Genomic DNA, 9,774 nt, shown 5'->3' with positions numbered 1-9,774 from the left:
TAACGCTATGAATAAGGCCCAGCCCCTAGACTGTAGGTACCTTGCTGAGAATAATTCATCTCTGGCATACAATGGTCTATTTCCCCTGTACCCAGAGAAATCAATAGGTAAAAAATAATATTAAAAAACATATTAGCTTTTGTTACCCTGATTTTAATGATGTGAAATTTTGGTTTGCAGATATGTCTTGGAGGCACAAGTGTGGGGACAATTTGCCTGACACTCCTTCTCTTGCTGGCCGCGGGGAACATGGTGCAGGCGGTTCTGCTTCCGTAACGAATCCCTCGGAACAGCCTACTGGGGCCGAGCTGATCCCCATTCCTCCTGTAGTTGAAATCCCAGAGGGGAATGTGGAAGCCTCGCGTCCATTTGACGCGGAGGAAGTTGATGCGGGAGCCCTTGTTCATAGGGGTAGACGCTCCAGTGCTGGTGATGCCGCTGGCACCTGTGGAGAAGATATCCAAATCGTGGATATTACTGATGAGGTTCCTTCGCCCGATTCAGCTCCCGGTGTCCCCCTTGCTGAGCTTTCGAAGAAAAGGAAGAGGGGCTCCCTAATTTCTGTGGGTGAGAAGGAGAAACAAGAAAGCCTGAAAAAGGCCGGCAAATCCTCAGAGCCAGCAAGGAAGTCTGCTGGTGGTGTGAAGATTCTCCCTTCTGCTGGGGACAAGGGCAAGGGGCCCGCTAAGAAGTCAGCTGGTGGTTCTAAAGTTCCCCTCGGCCGGTGGAAAGGGTAAGGGCAAAGCTGTGGTGTCCTCGGCTGACGAACCAGAGGATTTGTTCCTGGGCCGATTTCGAGTTTATCGGGGCAGGAATTGATTGACGCCTTGATAGCTCGTGTCCACTCAAAGGACCAAGAGAAAATGGAGAAGCTGACCCGACCGGCTTTAGCTACTCAGCTCTGCCGGTTGGCTCTTCAGGTATCCTGCATCTTATGCTCTTTATTAAGAATTTTTAAATTACTAACCTTTTTATGGTTTTGTTGGAACCCATTTTATCTTCTTGCAGGTGGAGTCGGGGATGTGGGGGGCTGTTAAATGTATCCATGACTACGAGATGGCAGAAAGAGAGAGAAAAAGAGCAGGCAGATATCGCCAAGCGCGATGATGCTGTTGCCGGAGTTGTGGAGCCCTGAGCAAGGCCGAAGCGGAGGTTGCTGAGTTGAAAAGATAATTAGCTCAGTAGAGGTGGAGAGAGCGTCCTTGGCCTCCGAATTGTCGAGAGCCACAAAGGAGAGCCACGAAAGCTTAGCCAGGTTCAAAGCTGGTTACGAAAGAGACTACAAGGAAGCCAGGCGGGGCTGGAAGAGGATACTTGTGGAAGCTCAGAACCGTGCGTACACCCTGGGGCTCGAGATCAACGCCTGGAGTTTTTATCTCCGCGAGGCCAACACTTCCTGGGGGTGATGCTGGAAGGCACTCTGGAGGCTTTCAAAAAGACTCCCGAATACTTGGACCCCTCTTGCTTATGTGATAGAGCAAACAGCTTCCAAGGCATTGGAGATGGCGGGGGCCACCCCAGAGCAACTTGCCTCTTTGAATTTCAGAGCCCTGATGGATAACCTCCAGGATGAGGAGATAAATAAGCGAATGGGAATCCCTGCGCACTCTCCAGAGAAGCCAGAGTGGTGGTACCCGGTGCTAGAGAAAGCCATTCCCTATTTTTCTCTTGGGATTGGATCTGACTCGCTACCCTCTGCTCCATGTATGCGCCTGCGTTCTCTGCTTCCCTGGCGCGCTTTGTGTGAACCGGCTGCGGGATCCCTCTGGCGAGAGCTCTCGAACATTTTCTCAGTTCGGCCTGGAGCCTCCCCTGCCCTCTGACTTAGCGGCTTCTGCCTTCACCGACTCTGCCTCTTCCTCTGCCGCGGTGGAACAGCTGTTCAACCTGTACCAAAACGAGGATCTGTATGTGCAGGAGGCTGCAAAGTTGTTGGATTTGGGAGTTCGTCTTCCCCAAGTGAAGGAAACTGGCCTGTTGCCCGTGTTCACAGAGAAAACCATTTCTGGTCATGCTTCTGCAAGTGGTGTTCCTTCCCGGGCTCCATCTGCCTCTGCTCCCGTCTCCTCTGCTGTTGCCCAAGCTGCCTCTATTCCTCCCTCTTGATGTTCCCCCTTTCTCTCCTGACTTTATCAAAAGAAAATTTTGTAACTCTTTAATTTGTACCAACTGAACACTTACCGCCAGTTTTTGATGTACAGCTTTGCTTCTTAAGCATGCTTTAATGAAATTTCTTTCCCATCCTTGCTTCTTTTATCTCTGTTATTTGTGTTGTTTTCGCTGCTAGTTGAGGTGGGGTTTTATTTCCGTCTTTTCCCTGTTGATTTGAGTTGACTTGTTATGATTGTTGTTGATGCTTCTCTGATCCCCTCCCTTGGAGTTTCTTTAATTTCTGCTATGAGGATCCGTTGACTCCTCTGGCGAGGATTTGAACGACCCCTGTTGAGGATTCTAATGACTCCTCTGTCGAGGATTCTGATGACTCCTCTGGCGAGGATTCTGAGGACTCCTCTGTCGAGGACTCTGATGACTCCTCTGTCGAGGATTCTGATGACTCCTCTGGCGAGGATTCTGAGGACTCCTCTGTCGAGGATCCTGATGACTCCTCTGGCGAGGATTCTGATGACTCCTCTGGCGAGGATTCTGGTGACTCCTCTGGCGAGGATTCTGAGGACTCCTCTGGCGAGGATTCTGAGGACTTCTCTGGCGAGGATTCTGAGGACTCCTCTGGCGAGGATTCTGAGGACTCCTCTGGTAGAGGTTTCACCGCCTCCTTTACGAGGATTTGGTTAATTTCTTTATCAGTGATTTTGCGCTTCTCATCCAAGCTGCTTCCCATCCGAGCTGCTTCCTTTCGAAGCTGCTTCCCATCCAAACTTGAACACTCTGCGCGGAGCATGGAAGACCCAGAGAGGGTGCAACCAACTTTCGCGGCTTACGATTGTCAGGAACACCCTGCACGAGCATGGAAAACCCAGGGGGTGTAACCAGCTTTCGTGACTTACGGTTAAAGCAACCTCGCGGAGCATGGAGAACCCGGGGGGTGCGACCAACTTTCGCGGCTTACGATTAAGTGCTATCTCTGCGCGGAGCATGGAAGGCCCGAATGACACGACCAACTTTCGCGGCTTACGATTGTCAGGAACCTCTGCGCGGAGCATGGAGGGCCCGGGTGGCACAACCAACTTTCGCGGCTTACGATTGTCAGGAACCTCTGCGCGGAGCATGGAGGGCCTGGGCGGCACAACCAACTTTCGCGGCTTACGATTGTCAGGAACACCCTGCACGGAGCATGGAAAACCCCGGGGGTGTAACCAGCTTTCGTGACTTACGGTTAAAGCAACCTCTGCGCGGAGCATGGAAAACCCGGGGGGTGCAACCAACTTTCGCGGCTTACGATTACGTGCTATCTCTGCGCGGAGCATGGGGCCCGGGTGGCAACCAAATTTCGCGGCTTACGATTGTCAGGTACCTCTGCGCGGAGCATGGAAGGCCCGATGGCACGACCAACTTTCGCGGCTTACGATTGTCAGGAACACCCTGCACGGAGCGTGGAGAACCCGGGGGGTGTAACCAGCTCTCGTGGCTTACGGTAAGGACAACCTCTGCGCGGAGCATGGAGGACCCGGGGGGTGTAACCAACTTTCGCCGCTTATGATTATGTGTCACCTCTGCGCGGAGCATGGAAGGCCCAGATGGCACGACCAACTTTCGCGGCTTACGATTGTCAGGAACCTCTGCGCGGAGCATGGAAGGCCCGGATGGCACGACCAACTTTCGCGGCTTACGATTGTCAGGAACCTCTGCGCGGAGCATGGAAGGCCCGGATGGCACGACCAACTTTCGCGGCTTACGATTGTCAGGAACCTCTGCGCGGAGCATGGAAGCCCGGATGGCACGACCAACTTTCGCGGCTTACGATTGTCAGGAACATCCTCTGTTCTGGTGAAGCGCAATCCCTCTGTTTTTCCCTTGGCTTGCTGAGAAGCCATTTTTGAATTTAAAAATTGGGACCTACGGGTATACACCCTACTCCCCCCTCTGGTGACATGTGCAATGCTCTGCATGAACATGTTAAGTAGCATTTGTAATGTAAGAAAACGATAAAAAGTAAATAAAACGACACCCGGGAATTCCCTAGAACCACATAACTGTTTTATTGATATTATGGCCCCGGACCTCGTTAAAACCCCTGTGGGGAAAAAGAGTATCCGGTCTACAAATGATCATCTCTGCCAAGTAGCAGTTACACATAGAACTTTTTAAGCGTGTTTATATTCCATGGTCTAGGGAGAGCTCTGCCGTCTGAATCCGACAATGTGTACGCCACCTCCCAATACCTCTGTGACAATGTATGGCCCCTCCCAATTGGCCTCGAACTTGCCCACCGCTTTTAGCGCATCGGCTCGCTTGAGAACCAGATCTCCCTTTACAATTTCCTCACTCTGACCGCTTATCATATCCCGCTTTGATGATGCCTTTATATTTGGCCGCTCTGACACGGGCTTCATCCCGCTGTGCTTCCACCAAGTCCAGCTCTGCTCGCCGGAGCTCCTCATTGTGCTCAGTGTTGTACGTGATAATCCGGTATGATTCTAGTCGTGCCTCTGCGGTATCACCGCATTAGATCCATACACCAGCGTGAATGGTGCCTCCCCTGTTGCCGTCTTTGGACTAGTTCGGTAGCCCAAAGAACGGTGTCAAGCTCCTCCACCCACTTCCCTCTGCTCTGCGTCAGCCTCTTCTTTATTCCCTCACATATGGTCTATTAGCTAATTCCACTTGTCCATTGGCTTGTGGTGGGCCACCGAGACGAAACGCTGTGTGATGTCCATTCGGTCGCAGAAATCCGCGATCCTTTGCCCTGTGAACTGAGTCCCGTTATCAGATACAATGATTCTCGGACCCCGAATCTGCAACAGATTCCTCCAGATAAAGCGTTCCACTGTAATTTCATCGATCTTGCTCACAGCCTCTGCCTCGACCCACTTAGAAAAATAATATCTACTGCCACAACGAGAAAGCATTTCCCTCCAGGTGCTGTAGGCAACTTCCCGACTATATCAATGCCCCATTTGTCAAACGGACAAGCAGCGTACAACCCCCATGGGCTCCCCTGGTATGTTGATTTTCCCGGCGTGCCTCTGGCAGGCTTCACATTTGCGGACGAACTCTCTGGCTTCCTTGTTGATATGAGGCCAGTAGAACCCTGCCCGAATGATCTTGCGTACAAGGTCCCGAAATCCCGTATGCCCACCACAGCAACCTGCATGAATCTCTTTCAGAGCAAAGTTAGCTTCATCTGGCGATAAGCATTTTAACAGAGGTTGAGTAAAAGATCTTTTGAAGAGTTGATCATTGATTAGGCAGTAATTTTCATAGCGGGCCCTCTGATTGGATTCTCTGCTTAGCCGTTCCCCTGTCTTTAGAAAGTGTATGATCGGAGCCCGCCAATCATCTCTGATTTCTACCGAGAACACCTGCGAAGTCTCCATCTCTCTGGTATCACAGAGTAGAATAATTTCGTCGCTCCAAGTTTGCTCTACTGCGCTAGCCATGCCGCCAGTAGTCGGCCTTCGTGTTCTCCTCCCGAGAAATCTGTTCGAGCTTGAATTCCATGAACTTTTCTTTCATCTCATTGATTTTGGTATGATACGCTTTCATCTCTGATCTTTGATATTATAACCCCCCGAGAATTGTTGAGCTACCAGCTGAGAATCTGTCCTGATGACGACACACTCGGCCTTAAGTTCTGACAAGATATGTGCCCCTCTGACCACTGCCTCATATTCTGCCTCATTGTTAGATAACCGGCAGGTGAATTTAATAGCGAACTGATATGTTCCATACCCTGGCGAAGTAATATATACCCCGATTCCACACCCCTCTTTTGTTACTGATCCGTCCACACAAGCCACCCAGAACTCTGGTACGGGACGACGAGTTGTTTCTTGTATGAAGTCTGCCAATGCCTGCGCCTTGATTGCCGTTCTCGGCTCGTACTCTACATCATATTCCCCTAGTTCCACAGCCCATTTGACCATTCTCCCGACAAATCCGGGCGCCCCAAAACTTGTTTAAAAGGTAAAGACGTGCGTACCACCACCTGTGTGAAAGGAAATAAGGCCTCAGCTTTCTTGCCGTGATCATGACCGCCAGAGCAGCCTTCTCGATCTCTGTGTAGTTGAGCTCAGGGCCCTGGATAATTCTGCTGACAAAATAAATGGGTCTCTGATGACTTCCCTCCTCCCTGATTAACACCGAGCTGATTGATTCCTCCCCCATAGCTATGTATAAATACAACGTTTCTCCCGGAACTGGTTTGGTCAGAGTCGGTAGTTTTGCTAGGTATGCTTTAAGATCTTCAAATGCCACTCGGCATTCTCTGTCCACAGAAACTTGGTTCCCTTCCTCAACACTTTGAAAAACGGCATGCTCCGTTCTGCCGATCTCGATATAAACCTACTTAGGGCAGTGATACGCCCATTCAGAGTCTGCACCTCCTTGATCCCTCTAGGCGGTGTCATTTCCAAAATTGCTTTGACCTTTTCGGCATTAACCTCAATCCCTGCAGGCGTGACCTTATATCCCAAAACTTCCCTGTTGTGACCCCAAAGGTGCACTTGGCTGGGTTTAACATGAGTCGGTGATCTCTGACTACTGTGAAGATTTCCTCCAGATCGGAAACATGATCCTCTGCCCTGACACTTCGCACAAGCATATCATCCACGTAAACTGAAATGTTCTTTGACAATTGCTCTTTGAAAATTTTCTCCATCATCCGTTGATATGTAGCTCCCGCATTTTTTAAGCCGAAAGGCATACTTCTCCATCCATATACCCCACAACAAACAGCGAAAGCCGTTTTGGCGATGTCTCCCCTGTTCATTTTTACCTGATGGTATCCCTGGTATGCATCCATCATAGATAGCAGAGCACACCCTGAAGTAGAGTCCACCAATTGGTCAATCCTCGGCAGAGGATAGTGGTCCTTCGGGCAGGCAGCGTTTAGGTCTCTGAAATCCACACACATCCTCCAGGTGTTTGTTTTCTTGGGTACCATCACCGCGTTTGAGATCCACTCTGGATATTGCACTTCCACAATGTGTCCAGCTTTCAATAGTTCATAGACCTGCTCTCTGATGGCAGCATCCTTTTCAGCCCCGAAATTCCTTGTCCGTTGTTTCACCGGCTTGACCTTAGGGTCCACATTGAGGCAGTGCTCCGCCAACCCTCTATCAATTCCCTTTAAATCTGCGGTGCTGAAAGCAAACACATCCGCATTTCGCCGAAGACAACCAATGAGCTCCTCTTGACCTGATCACTCATGGCCGATCCAATCTTAGTCTGGAAACCCTCTTTCCCTGGAAATAACTCGATCATGTTGCACACATCACTGGTGGACACCAGCGCGGTTTTTCCTGTGGAGTCTCTGTTTTGCAGTAAATCTGTCAATTCTTGGCGCTCCTCGGCTGAGGCATGCACTTCGCCTACCTTCCCCTTCTTCCGACTATCGGCCCCCTCTGTCAGTCTTTCCCTTTTCTGCCCCGCTGATTGTGTCAGCATTTGTACATGGCATGCTTTTGATGTCGTTTGATCGCCACAAACTTCTCCCACTCTCCCTCCCTCGATGGGAAATTTCATTTTCAGGTGAAACAAAGAAATGACTGCTCTGAACGCCGTCAAGGCAGGTCGGCCGAGTATGACATTGTACGAGGGTTTAGGCATATCCACCACTAAGAAACGTACCATCCTTGTTTTGTTGCCCGCCACTGTACTGCCAAGAATCAATGGCAGCTCTACATATCCTAGAGGCATGACCATTTCCCCCCGAACCCAAACAGAGGAGCATTTGTCGGCTCGATACGAGCTTCGATTCCCATATTTTGAAGACATTCCTTATACAAGATGTTTACAGCGCTGCCCGAATCCACGAAAATACGGTGGATAAGGCAACCAGCGATGTCTGCCGTTATGACCAGTGCATCATCATGCGGGTACATTAGTGCGTATATCCTCTGTCCCAAAAGTGATCGCCGGTTCCTCTGCCGCGCTGGTGACTTCCATGACCCTTTTAGGATAATACCCTGTTTTAACTGCTCTGACGACTTGCTTTTTAGCCCTATTTGATGTGGGCATCCCGTTCTCCCCACAAATCATGTGAACTTCCCTTCTATACGGGGGAGGAGGAGGCACTTGCCTATCTGCCCCCTCTCTGCGATTATCGCGGTTATCATCCGCTCTGCGATCCCTGTTGTTCCCCTGCTCTTGTCGGTGATCACGGTTATTCCTTTGATCCCTCTGATCTCGCTGATCCCTCTGATCTCTTTGATCCCTCTGATCATTCCGCCTCTGACCCTCATTTCCTCTATCAATGAACTGGTCGAGGTATCCCTGACGTACTAGTACTCCAATTGATGTTTAAGATGTCCACAATTTCATGTAATGCCCGAAGAGTTATGATATTCGCACAACTTATTATTAGGCCCCTCTGTGGCGGCCCAGCCCGGTAGGTTCCCGGTGCCCGAAAGAATGGTTGATCCTTTATCAAGTGAAAAATTTCGTCCTGTGGTTTATTCAGGGGCGTGTACTCGGTGAACCGCGTAACCTCATTCACAGTGCGCTGTTGTTGGGGCGGCATTCCTCCCTGGGGTGGGAGTACTCTCGGAGGCAACCCTCTGAACGGGGCCCTATCTTGATGTCTCTGTCTTTCGGGTGCTCCTCAGCTTTCTTGACCCTGTTTTCATTTTTTCCACCTTCCTCCGCCTCCTCTCGCCATTTTGGCATCCTCAACTGTAGATAACCCGGCAGCCTTGCCATGATGTCATCAAAGTCCCTTGCTGGTCGAATTTGTAATTCGTCAAAAAAGATCCCCGGCCTGAGTCCTCTGACATAGGCGCAGTTTTTAATTTGCGATTCTGCCTCTGGCACCTCCAGAGCGGCAAGGTTAAACCTCGCTGTGTACTCCCGTAGCGTTTCTCCCTGCTCCTGCTTAATATCCATCAGCGAAAGGGCTGACTTCCCTACCCTCCGTGAACTCGCGAACTGACGCAAAAAACGAATCTGTAATTCTTCGAAAGAGTGAATGGAATTTGGGGGCAGCGTCCCAAACCATAACTGAGCCGGTCCAGTAAGAGTAGTGGAGAAGATTCGGCACTTAATGCCCTCAGTGTACATGTGCAATGTGACCAATCCCTCAAACCGATTGAGATGCACTTCCGGATCGGTAGTGCCATCGTAATCCAACGAGATGGGCTTGTAACTTCTGGGTAGGGTATCTGCCAGAATACCATCAGAGAAAGGACTACGGTTGTTGATGGGATGATACCGTGAAATCCTAGCCCTCTTGTCCCCCTTTTGCCTCCCCTGCTCCCTTCTATCCCTGGGTATGTCATGAGCGTGGCGCTTGTGAGTTCTATATTCATGTCTGCCAGAGGAATACTCTGGCTCCCTCTCCTCTGATCTTTCCGTATATCGGGATTTCTCTTGACGGTGGGACTTCTCTACCCTGTCGAACGCTCCCCTCTGTCGACCTTCTGATCTCTGACCTCTGTCGTCTTCCGGGATTTCTCCCTCAGAGATTCCTCCAGATCCTGGAGTTGATGTTTCAGCTGGGATACTTGGTTTTTCAACCGTGCCTTCTCCCTTGGTCTCTCTTCTTCGAACACAAGGGAGACGGATTGACTATCAGATTCGTCAACCCTCTCCTTTCTAACAACGCTATTGAGCCTGACACGGCTCCCCTCTGGTCTTCTTTCCACTTCCCTGTCAACG

Source organism: Salvia miltiorrhiza, chromosome 1 (genome assembly GCF_028751815.1).
Source record: "Salvia miltiorrhiza cultivar Shanhuang (shh) chromosome 1, IMPLAD_Smil_shh, whole genome shotgun sequence".
Taxonomy (NCBI): Eukaryota; Viridiplantae; Streptophyta; class Magnoliopsida; order Lamiales; family Lamiaceae; genus Salvia; species Salvia miltiorrhiza.
The sequence above is the reverse complement of the archived record's forward strand: the minus strand, read 5'-3'. Positions refer to the sequence as shown.